The sequence below is a fragment of the Sminthopsis crassicaudata genome, chromosome 1 (assembly GCF_048593235.1).
Source record: "Sminthopsis crassicaudata isolate SCR6 chromosome 1, ASM4859323v1, whole genome shotgun sequence".
Taxonomy (NCBI): Eukaryota; Metazoa; Chordata; class Mammalia; order Dasyuromorphia; family Dasyuridae; genus Sminthopsis; species Sminthopsis crassicaudata.
Window position 1 is genome coordinate 158,948,835 of NC_133617.1, and position 13,371 is coordinate 158,962,205.

The following is a 13,371-nucleotide window of genomic DNA, read 5'->3' on the forward strand; positions in this document are numbered from 1 at the left end:
CTCCAGAGTCTTTATCAGGGTGCATTGCCCCCGGTGAACACACATCTTTAGACTGAGACAGTGTGGGATTTCTAGCTGTCAGTGGTAACAAGAGATTTAATGGTTGGTTTTCAAATTGCATTGGTGTAGTTTGCATCATCTTGAATTTGGAAGAACCCCAGTTGAAGCCTGGAACCAGGTAGAAATAGTCTTCTATAATAGGGTCCTCTGCTGATAATGGGATTGGGAGCACATTTTATACTTCACAGCATGTATGTGATGAAATTGCAGTGGTATTCTCTTTGCCAAAAGATACCTTTTATTTATGTGAAAAGGTCATAGACAAAATTCAAAAATGATTTTCTGACCTCTGGGGGGAACAACTTTTAATAGCTCAAGAAAGGAGGTGGGATCTAGGGAGTGACAAGATGCATAAAGCTGAGGCTGTCTTAAATAGGATAATAAGGTAGTTTAGGAAAACTCATCTGCTTTTGTGTGGTCAGTTTAGGAAAGCTCACCTGCTTTTGTGTGGGATTATGATGGATAAGAAGAAGAAGATGGGCTTGTTTTACCATTTCCTGACAAGGGGATACAATTAGCTTGTTTAGAGTTCACATCATTCCCCATTCTTTTGACTGTTAAAGTGGCTGGGAGGTGTCCCTGTAAAGGAAGAGATCTTGAAGGACAATGTGAAATTTTTAGAAGTCAAATCCAGAGATACTTGTTAAGTGCCCAGAAGCTCAAAGTTCAATAATATTGGGTAGCAAGGTACAGTAGTGAAGATCAGCTACAGGTTGAACTTGCTCTTTACTGGGCCCCACTCAGACAGGATAATATTTTGCTGGCAGTATTTCACCTGATCCATCAGTTTCCCTCCCCTCCAGCAAATAGGACCCAAATTCCTTCAAGGTTATGAAGTTGATGGTCTTCTAAAACTACTTCCTGTGGGAAATAAGCTTAGAGCTGTGTTCTAGTCGGAGTTTCCTTTGAAGAGATCTAATCAATAGCAACTCAATGCTCTAATTGAAACAACAGATATTCAAGAAATAACTGGATTTTCTCCAAGGTCTCACCACTTGGAGAAATAGGACTTAATAAACTGGGGGTGAAGAGGATTCCTTTATCTTCTGGCTAGGAAAAAGCTCATTGGCTTTCCCACCAGATGATGATGGTTGGCGGAATCCATACCATACTCACACTGGTGTTCTTTGACAAAGATATCTTTTATTCACATGAAAAAGTCATAGACGAAATCCAAAAATGATTTTGTCACATGCTTTTGGGGGGAATAGCTTTTAATGGCTTAGAGGGAGAAGGCTGGATCTGAGGAGTGACAAGATGTGTAGAGAGACAATTGAAATTATCTAAAATATACTAATAAGACAGTCTGGGGAAAATTGACATACTTTTCGTGGGATTATGATTGATAATAAAAATATGATGGATTTGTTTAAACCAGCTAATTCCATCCTCTTGTCAGGAAGTGTTAAGAGTTCAAATCACTGAGGAATGAGGAACCCCTAAAGAAATATTTCCACAAACTATTTCTGGTATGATAGCAGCAGAGAAATAGAGAGGGAGAGATTTTTTATTTCCCTTTTTCCTTCCACTTTTTTTTTTTTACTATAATTATAGCTTTTTATTTACAAAACAGATGTATTTTTTCAACATCAACCCTTGCAAAACCTTCTGTTCCAACTTTTCCTCTCCTTCCCCCACCCCCTCCGCTAGATGGCAGGTAGTCCAAGACATGTTAAATATGTTAAAATTTATGTTAAATCCAATACATGTATTTATATTTATACAGTTATCTTGTTGCACAAGAAAAATAGGATCTAGTTAGAAACAAAAAAAACCTGAGAAGAAAAACAAAAATGCAAGCAGACAATAACAGAAGGAGTGGAAATGCTAGGTTGTGGTCCACACTCATTTCCCATAGTTCTTTTGCTGGGTGTAGCTGGTTCTGTTCATTACTGAACAATTGGAACTGATTTGGATCATTTCATCATTGAAGAGAGCCACATCCATCAGAGTTGATCTTCTTGTTGCCCTACATAATGATGTTCCGGTTCTGGTTATTTTACTTACCATCAGTTCATTTAAGTCTCTCCAGGGCTCTCTGAAGTCATCTTGTTGGTCATTTCTTACAGAACAATAATATTCCATAACATTCATATACCACAATTTATTGAGCCATTCTCTAATTTATGGCCACCCATTCAGTTTCCAGTTTCTAGCCACTACAAAAAGGGCTGCCACAAACATTTTTGCCCATGTGGGTCCCTTCCCCTTCTTTAAGATCTTTTGGGATATAAACTTAGTAGTAACACTGCTGAATCAAAAGGTATGCCAATTTGATAACTTTTTGAGCATACTTTCAAATTGTTCTCCAGAATGATTGGATTAGTTCACAATTCCACCAACAATGTTATCAGTGTCCTAGTTTTCCAGATCCCCTCCAAAATTAGACATTATCTTTTCCTGATATCTTAGCCAATCTGAGAGATGTGTAGTAATGCCTCAGAGTTATCTTAATTTACATTTCTCTGATCAGTAGTGATTTGGAGCACCTTTTCATATGACTAGAAATAGTTTCAATTTCTTCATCTGAAAATTGTCTGTTCATATCCTTTGACCATTTATCAATTGGAGAATGGCTTAATTTCTTATAAATTTAAGTCAATCCTCTATATATTTTGGAAATGAGTCCTTTGTCAGAACCTTTGTATATAAAAATGTTTTCCCAGTTTATTGCTTCCCTTCTTATCTTGTCTGTATTAGTTTTGTTTGTACAAAAGCTTTTTAACTTAATATAATCAAAGGGGCAGCTAATTGGTGCATTGGATAGAGCACCAGCCCTGAATTCAGAAAGACCTGCATTCAAATTTGGTCTCAGAAACTTAGGAAGTGTTAAGCTGTGTGACCCTGGGAAAGTCACTTAACCCCAGCCTCAGAAAAAGAAAAAAAATAATATAATCAGTTATCTATTCAGATCAATTATGATCTCTAATTCTTCTTTGATCACAAATTCCTTCCTCCTCCACAGGTCTTTGTTCTTCTAATTTATTTGTAATCTAATTCTTCATATCTAGATCATGAACCTTATTTTGACCTTATGTTGGCATACGGTGTTAAGTGTGGGTCAATGCGTAGTTTCTGCCATACTAGTTTCTAATTTTCCCAGCAGTTTTTTGTCAACTAGTGAATTCTTATCCCAAAACCTGGGTTCTTTGGGTTTGTCAAACACTAAATTGCTATAGTTATTGATTATTTTATGAGCCTACCCTATTCCACTGATTAACTAGTCTATTTCTTAGCTAGGACAAAATGGCTTTGATGACTGCTGATTTATAATGTAGTTTAAGATCTGGTACAGCTAGACCACCTTCATTTGATTTTTTTTTTTTCATAAGTTCCCTTAAAATTCTTGACTATGAGAAATTATTAAGGAAAATTGTCATGATATTTGGGGACAAGAAAATGAGATAAATATAGGCAAAAATCCCTTGATCACGCATTTGGAAACCGGTTCTTTGCTGGTCAATTAATGTATACCTTTGAGTACTATTTAATATAACATGTAACTTACAGAGTCTTCCCTCTGGTGACCTAATCAACTTTCTTCTAAATAACTTCAGTTTAAATTTTTTTGTTCTCAGTTAAGGAATTGGTGGTAGAAATAGGAGATTTTAGTGATGGACTTGACAGTTAGAATTCAGTTTAGGAAAGATAAGTCTGTATAGTGAGAATCAGTTGAGTTTAGGTGGAAAGTAGTCAAGTTTATCCTGACCCTGGACTTAGTCTTAATACTGAGTACTCCTGGTATCCAGAAATAGAGGGGATTGTGCACCATCTTGATTTAGGAAATTATTCAGTAAGGATTAGAATCAGTCTAGCCAACCAGATGGGCAAATGAGTACTATATTTGGACTTCTTAAACAAGAATTCTTTTTTTTTTTTTTTTTTTGTGGGGAGAAGAGGACCTACTCTCTCCCTTTCTTTTCCTCCTTCTGTCTTTCCTTCCCCCTTTCTTTGACTTTTAAATACCTAACTCAAGAAAAGTATAAAAAGGTAATCTGGAAAAGAAAATCATAAAGAATTTAATAATGTTAAAGTGTTTACATTCCTACTTGGAAGATGATACTTGCAACTCACAAGAACTTTCTCATTATTAGCTCACTTAGAAGGAGTATATATAGATGTGGACACAGGTATTAGCTGAATGTGAAGAGATGATATCTAAAAAAAATAAAACTAAGGGGAGAGAGAGGAATGTACAGGGAGAAATGGAAAGAGGGAGTTGGAATTAGTAAATTATCTCAGATAAAAGAAAAAAGAAAGCTTTTATTTTGGAAAGGAAGAGGGGGGAGATAAGAGGCAATGAGGGAACCTTACTTTCTTAAAAATAGGCTAAGTGGGAATGATATACACACTGAATTGGTTATAGAATTTGTCTTTCCAGTACAGAAAAGTAGGAGAGAAAGGGGATAATTAATTAGAAGCAATACATTTTTGAGGAAGGACAGAGAAAAAGGATAGAGGAAAGTTCAGAGTGAAAGAGACAATAGAATAAACAGGGAGCAGGGAATGGGATGGAGGGGAAAGACAGCAAAAGTAAACATGAAAAATTTTTGAAGGTAGTTTTTCTGATAAAGGCTTCATTTGTCAAACAGATAGTGAACTAAGTTAAATTTATAAAAATAAGCTATTTCCCCAACTGATAAATGATCAAAAGATATGAAATTTTCAGATGAAGTATTCAAAGCTATCTATAACTATATGAGAAGGTGCTCTAAATCACTGTTGATTGGGGAAATACAAATGAGAACAAGTCTGAAGTAATTACTGTGTGGTACGGAAATGGCGAGGGGTCACCATTTAATAAAAAAGCTGGAGAGAGCTCTAGAGAAAAGCAAAGTTTATTGTACATTCTCTCAAGAAGGGCGTCCCACCCTTTGAGCAGACAATCAAAGAGAGGAAGCGCCTCCTGTGGGCAGGACAGCCCCTTTAATCCCTAACACAAAACACCCCCTCCCAGCACTGCCCTCATCCTTATTGGCTGAGAGTCTTACATTCTAAACTCGAGATCTGCCCATGAAATTGAACTTGACCAATAAGTACATAGTTGCCCATATTTGGCTGAAATAGGGAGATGATATCATGGGAGGGGAACGCAATTATGCCCTTGACTCGATGTTCACAGTCCTTCAGGCCTACTCAAACTCTGAAGTAGATGAAGCCTTACTCGATTTTCACAACTGAAAGATCTCACCTCATCTCATTCATTACCTCACCTATTAGGCTGGATAATAGGATAGAAAAGGAAAATGATGGATGATGGAGGAGATGGGAGTAAATGAGACATTAGTGCATTCTTGGTGGAGTTGTGAACTGATTCAATAATTTTTAGAGCAATTTGGAACTATGCCCAACATCATGTATACTCTTTGATCTAGTAATACCACTACTAGATCTGCATCCCAAAAGAGATTAAAAAAAAAAAAATCAAAAATGAAAAAAAGTATATATGGAAAAATATTTATATCATCTTTTTTCTTAGGGCAAAGAATTGGAAACTGGGGGGTGTCCATAATTTAGGGAATGGATGAACTAAATATGGTATGTTATGATGAAATACTATTATGCTATAAGAAACGATGACCAGGATACCTTCAGAAAGGACTTTCATGATCCAATGCAAAGTGAAATGTAATACAAAATATACAAAGTAACAGCAATATTATATTGTAAGATGATCAGTTGTGAACAATTTAGCTATTCTCAGAAATTCAATGAGTCAAGACAACTCTGAAGGATTTATGATGGAAAATGCTATCATCTGAGAAAGAACTGAAATGATTTTGCTTTAAAGAGGCTTAATAATAAACAAAGCCTTGAGAAAGGATGTAAAAATATTATAATCCTAAATTGTATACAGAGAACAGATTTTATGAAAAGTTGTCTATAGTAAAACTTGTTCAGTTATTAATTATGTTCAAATGGACATAAATTTAGACTACTTCTTTCAGAATCCCTTTATAAACCCCTGCAGGAACTACTGTAGGCCCAGACTATGACCCTGCTAATGCACTGCAGTATCCATCACAAACCTTGAAGCAACCACCAGAACCCCAGGTTGTGACCTGTGGATCCCTGTGGCAGCCACCACATCCCCTTTTCCCAGCTGGACTCCTGCTTAACCAGTAATAGCTCCTTAGTCTCCACAGTCTCAATGGTAGGTGGGCCCTATTATTCAATCTAATAATAAACGTAGTAATAATAATGTAATAGCAACTCAGAATTCCTTTAATTTGCATTTATCCAATTAATTGTAGAATTAGAGCATTTTTTTTCCATTAAGCTATAGATAAGTATGATTATTTCATCTGAAAATTTATATCTTTTGATCATTTATCAATCGGAAATTGGATTTATCTTTTTCTTTTTTAATTATAGTTTTTTTATTTACAAGACATAATAATGAGTAATTTTTCTGCATTGACACTTGCAAAACTTTCTGTTCCAGAAATGGATCTTACCTTTATAAACTTGAATTAGTTCTTTATATATCTGAGAAATGAGAATGTTTGAAAATCTTTTATTTCATTGAATATTCATCTGTTAACCTGATGGATTATTCTCAGTTTTACTGGACAGGTGATTCTTGCTTATAGTCCTAGCTCCTTTGGCTTCTAGAATTTCCAAGCCTTAATATCCTTTAATGTAGAATCTGCTGAATCTTGTGTTATACTAACTACTATGGCTCCATGAGATTTGAATTATTTCTTTCTGTCTGCTTGAATTATTTTCTCTTTCATTTAGGATCTCTGGAGTTTGTGTATATTATACCTTTGGAGTTTACATTTTGGGATCTCTTTCAGGAGGTGATTGGTGGATTCTTTTCATTTCTATTTTACCCTTGATTCTAGAATATCAAGTCAGGAAGGTAGGAAGGAAACAATACCTCACCCCATAAATCCCTCATGATTATTTTCTTTTTGGCCTGGTGGCTGACGTGGTTTAAGGTAGATAATTTGGGGAAAGTTAGATTCCATTTTATCTACTGTCTACAGAATTGTAAATAAGGTGGTTAAGGGACTTCTATATCTATGCATTTGCTCCCAGACCAATTAAAACTGTTACTGAATAATTTTGTACAATGAAAGATGTTCTGCTATAACATTTTGAAGATTTTATTCTTTCCAAATTACATCTATGTATTTTTTTTTTTTTGCCATAATGCTTAGAATGTATGTTCAGTGTATCACCTCAGAATGATCTCTCTTCATTCTGCCTTAGTCATACCCAGATTTTCTAGGCATGCTGAGATTTCTCATAGCATGGTTTTTAAATTAATCCCATTGGCTTTTTTTTTTTTTTTTTTGCTTGTTTAGAGATAGTTGGGGTTAAGTGACTTGCCAAAGATCACACAGCTAGTAAGTTGTTTGAGGCAAGATTTGAACTCGGATTCTCCTGATTCCAGGACTAAAGATTCACAAGTTAGTTCATAAGACATCTTTTCTTTGATCATAGCTTTCTTCCATGGAATTATCTGTGCAATTGTAAACTCTTGCTATCTGCTTAGAGAATACATGGCAAGAGCCAAACTAGGCAGGAAATGGAGTGATGGTAGGATAAACTAGAGCTTCCTTCTGGGCAACTCCCTTGAACAGAGACTTGCACTTCTCAAAGGGGACAGAGAAGGTGAGAAAAAAAGAGAAGGAAAGAAAAAGTTGGGAATGTGAGGAGGGGAAGGATGAAATCTTTGGAGAAAAATATTGACCATCAATCTCATCCAAAATTTCTTTTCTTTCTTTCTTTCTTTTTTTTTTTTAAACACAAAATTAGGAGATTGCATTATTCAGTTGCTAAATTCTCTTCTAGTTCAGCCCATTAATGTTATAGCCTATTCAGCATTCTAGATCACATCTCTGATATTTCATTTTTATTATGACTTTCTTATCTGGAAAATTAAACTAGAGTACACTTCAGGTCTCTTAGAAGCTAAAGGCTACCAGTCTATGAACTAACACTTCATGTTCTTCTATCCCTTTTTGCTCTAATTCTCTTTTTTTCTGTTTTCATATTTTGACATTTTCTGTCAAAAGATGGCTCTTCCATTGTATTCTTAATTTAAACTTTGGTTGGATTAAATGCTACCTAGGATTTCAGAAAGTAAGATCTATGAGTAGGGGTGTCTTGTAACCAGCTAAACATCATTTTCAGTATGAGCATTTACATCTTGGAAAATAGCAAGATACAAATCAGGACTTATTTAATAATTTCACCAATTGATTAGAATTTAAAAAGTAATTGAGAAATAATCAATAAAGCAGATTAATCTTGAAAATATATCTTCCCACATTCCAGTGGGATTGTTGTTAAATATTTATCTGTCTACTTTTATCTACATGTTTGAGCAGTCACCTGAAACCTCTTCACTCCAGCAGGAATAGCTTCAATTATATTTTATTTCCTGAAGTTCAATTTCTCCTGGAAGCAATTGCTGCACCATCAGTCCTTGAAAGTGATAACAAATGGTAGTACAGATGTACAGAGTTAAGGGGAAATTAAGAGAAAAAGAAATAAAGGCAGTTAGGATGAGTTGCTAATGAGCATGCTCAGTCTATGAGCAGCCTTCAAAAGCAGCTGCAAGGAGGGAAGAAGAACTGAACTCTCTTCTTTGTTAAGCTACTGCTCTTCCGTCTGAAGGCTTTCTTCTCTCTTTTTCTTCCTTTAAAAAAAAATAATTTTTTCTTTTTCTGTTACAAGAAAAGTTTTTAAAGCTTTTTCTCTTTTTAAAAGCAATTTAAGTATTGCCTGCTTTAATTAGGGATGTTTATCCTCCTTTTTCTCCCAAAAGATTTCTTTTCTTATCTTCTCAACAATAAAACAAACCAAAAAAACCCTTCTCCAATACAGAATGTGAGAATGGTAGAAGGATCTTGATTTGGGAACAGAATTGAGATTGAATTACCTGGTCTACTTAAATATAACACACTTTTTGGCATGTATGTATTGAGGAAGTATTTTGAATGTAGTTAATTTGGTAGAATAAGTCCCAGTTCCTTTCCAAATTTCATTGTTTCTCAATCATAAAATAAGTATTGAACCACAAGACTTCTAAAGACATTTTCTAACTGTTTATTTTAAGTGCCTAGTGGACCTTGCTATCTGCTAGACTTTTGTTGTCTCTCCAGTCTTTCCTTTATCTGTGAAATTGGATTTCCGGAGCATCTTAGGGGAAAATTGAGGAGAGAATCCTATAAAGAAAATGCTATATAAACATGGCCTGTGTAGGAAGTAGCTTTGGTAGTAACTGATGTGAAATGTTTTGCCCATCAATAGGATTTATTATGTAGAGTGGGGAAGTCCATAGGGCTTGAGTATCCCTATATAAACTTCATCCTAACTCTTTTCATAATTCTTTTTCAAATAATTTTCACAATTCTTGGTGGCTACCTGCAGGTGCTATTTATCACTACCTTATAGGAATGGAAGTTGAGGCTTAGGGGCCAAATGGCTTATAATTTAAGAGCTAGTAAGCACCAGAAATTGGATTAGGACCTAGGTGTTGGCATTTTGAAATACACTGAACTTAAGACCTTTCTTTGCTTTATTTTGGCTTTACTTATTTCTCTTCATGAAATGGGATAAACTAGTATGGGGTACATCATTGTGTAGCCTTTATGGAAAAAGCACTTGCCAAATATAGATCTGCCTTCATACACTTCTGAAACTTTAATGATAGACATGATGAAAAGAGGATACTTAGTAATTACCGGCACTAATGCCAGTGATGGTAGAGGGTCATAAGGATGCTGGCTCTTGTAGCAACCATCAGGCCAGTGTATATACTAAGTAGAAACTAGTGACAGCTAGAACATCTCTCAAGCCCTCTAAAAGCTTAATTCTGTGTTGAGGTCTCCTAAAACATAGTCTTATGTTCCTAGGGTCTTAGAGTCAAAAAGCATACAGCCTGCTCAGGAGTTTTGATTTTTACATAGTAGGGGTTTTCTGTGAATGAAGTGGCACCAATCAGTTTAACTAGCAAATACCCTTTGGGAGGGAGAGAAGGACCATGCAGAAAAGTTCCCTTAGTGTAGTCAGATGTGATCCATTTGGTATGTGAAACCAAAACCATGGCATGTCCACAGGGGAGAAGTCATCATCACCTGTTTTTTATTTTTTTCTAAAAAGTGGCTGTCCTTTATTCTCAAAGAGAGGCATGATGTTGATGAGGTTTAGAGTGGTCTAGGGGTTAGTGACTATGAGTAGTAAGAATCTCCTTTAAATCGGCCACAGGTTTTAGGAGTGAAAGAATTCACTCATTCCCAAATATTAGTTGCAAATGAAAGTTTATTGTTTGATAGAAATCAGTTTACCCAGAGAATGACTTCTATAGTAGCAGATCTATGGAAAACGGAGTTTTGTACTGAGAATGCAGTTCTCAGGGGACAGAAAGTCCTGACAGCAAAGATAGCTGCCAAGGTCCATCTGCAAATACTTTAGTTGATGGAAGCTTATTGCTTTGGGTGTCTTGGTGGGGGTTGGGAAGCCCGAGAAGATCAGAACCAGTGGGGGCTGGGTGACCCAAGCAAGTCAGAATGGGGACTGGGATGAGCCCAGATCTCCTATTGGAATTCCAAGGGATGCTTTTTGGCCAGGATTTGTAATTGAATCAAAGGCTCTGGCATCCTGGAAAGGCAACTTGTTTGGGGAGGATATGGCTCTGCCAGGAGGGGCTGGGAATCTGAAAGGATCAATAGTTTCTTAAATGGGGATCACAACCTGCTTCATTCCCCATTAAGTTAAAACTTAAATTCATTTAATGGAAAAAAGACAAAGATCTCAACTTCATGTAGATATTTCAAGCTGACAAGGATTGTAGAAATTTTGGGGTGTTCATGCCAGGAGGTAAGGCATGAGGTGTGGGGTCTGAAAACGGCAGCAGGGATTCTGGTTGTATGTTGTGCGTCCCAATCAGTCTCTGTGTGCAGGCCGGAAGGCAGTTGAAAATTCACAGCTTGAAGCCTAGAGAAAACTGATCTCAGGAGCAGATTAAAAGTGGGGTGTCCTCCAGGGTGGAAATGAGGACATTTAGGAATGGGGGTGTTTTGCAGTAAAAGCATCAGATCCCACTTGTGGGCTGCATTAAGAATGCTGCTGGCCCATCTAACTAACAAGGAAAAATAGGAGAAAATGCTAGGAGCAAAAAGTTTTTAAAAAATGCTCTGAACTTGGACACACAAATCTGGACTAGCATAAGGCTTCAGACAGCTCCACCTGTGTGCCCCTGGGGAATTCCTGCTGTCCCCCCTGCCCCCACTATAGAAGGGTGGTATTGTGCCTTACTGGAAAAAAACAAACCTCATGAACGGTCACCAAATGGGAAATCAGCCATCACTAGAAAGACTGAAATCCTTGACTTCTAGGAAAAAAAGCTTTATTGTCCTCCATTTAATAGCTCCTCTCCGGACTCTAGACAGTATCCATATTCTATAGCCTCTCGTCCTCCTCTAGAGGAGAGCAGCAAAATGTTCCCTGAGGAACTCGGAATTTGTCAAGGACTAGATATAGAACAGAGAACAAGTCTAGAGAGACACCACAGGAATCCCCACAAGGAATTCTGCAAGCTAGAGAAAAGCCACAAGAAAGGCCTTTCCTTTAAAGGTGTTCACCAAATTGAAAGTAGTTAAGGAGTTATCAAATAGTTTCTAATTCCTCGTTTCCCTGCTGCAGTCATGGAGTAAGAAGAGAAAGAAAGAAGCTATCTTTACTCTCAACAATTGAATTACATTTGTTTTGGAATTATATTCCCCAATCATCATTCCAAAGATCTTTCTTGAAGCTGCAACCTAGCCAGGATTGGAGCCTAAAAAAAAACCCTTTAATTGGTGGTAGGCATAGAAAGCTGCTAATCCAGAAAAAATAGGAGAGAATGTGCTAAGAGCCAAAGTCCTTGGGACTGAGAAAATTAGGAGTGAAAAAGTTCCCACCTGTAAAGTTGGGTAGGAAAGTGAGAGAGGACATATAGCCTGCTTTCTACAGCAAGGCTATTCATCTCCCAACATGGAGCTGAGGAAGGTTTAAGTAAGTGCTCTGAGACTAAGGAAAAAACAAAAACAAACCAAGAGCAATTTGGAATCTCCTGTCTTTGTAAAAAGGCTGTGGCAGGAGGTACTGCTCTAAGGCAGGATAGATAGAAATCGGGGAAACTAAGTCTCATTTTAAAAAGTATGGGACAAATATGCTTCCTGAGAGAGCTGGAAGCTGTGGCTCCTTTGAAGAGCCAGGCAAAGGGTGTGGGATGGACAGGGCCTGCTTGTCCAGATTGCCAGTAAGTTTCTATTACTTTAAAAGTTGGTGGAAAACTTTTCCAGAGACTTGAAGATAATATTGAGTCCCCACTCCCCCACTGGACAGTACCCCAATAAGGGGACGGGATAGGAGCATTTAAATGAAATTAAAATGCCCTGTGATCATACCATCTGGTTTAGATGTAGTACAGAATCAATTAAGAATGTAGCACCAACAGGATGCTTAGCAGAATGCTGAACCACTACCACAGACAACAGAAGAGCCTTTCCCCAGTGTGGCATCTGCCCACTATCCTTCTTTGTTGTTACAATATCATAGCCATACATAACTGACCTCCCCCAATTTGAGTTTTCTGTATTAATTCTGGATAACTTTAAGCAGACTTTCACCAAATCGGTCGAACCTGTCTATGTTAGTAAGCCACTTCAATAACTTCCAAATCTACATACTTTGAGGTAACCAGGATTTTTTATTCTATAAATATTCTTGTCTTGCTTTGCTACATTGCTGTGTCCTCTGAAAGGAATCTGCCGATTGCATAAAATCAATGCCTTTACTTGATTTGGGGAGAGCGTGAATTTTTTCACAAGATACTTCCAATCACTGCAGAACCCCACGACTTTGATCCAAAATGGGAGAATCTCTGACTTGGGATCCCTCCATTTTAAGGAAAACTGATTCATTTAATCAGACTTTCCTCAAGCACTTGTGTCTATGATTTATTGTTTCCCCTATTCATTTTTTTTTTCTTCTTTTCCTGAGGATGGGGTTAAGTGACTTGCCCAGGGTCACACAGCTAGGAAGTGTTAAGTGTCTGAGACCAGATTTGAACTTGGGTCCTCCTGAATTCAGGGCTGGTGCTCTATCCACTGCGCCACCTAGCTGCCCCCCCAATTCATTTTTTAGGATGAGATTATTTAGTTTCCAATTACTTGTTGGTGTATTTTCCCCTAGTCTTTTATTGAATGTAATTTTTATCGCAACATGATCTGAAAAAGAATGCATTTATTATTTCTGCCTTTCTACATTTGGTTTTGAGGTCTTTATATCCTAATATATGGTTAATTATCA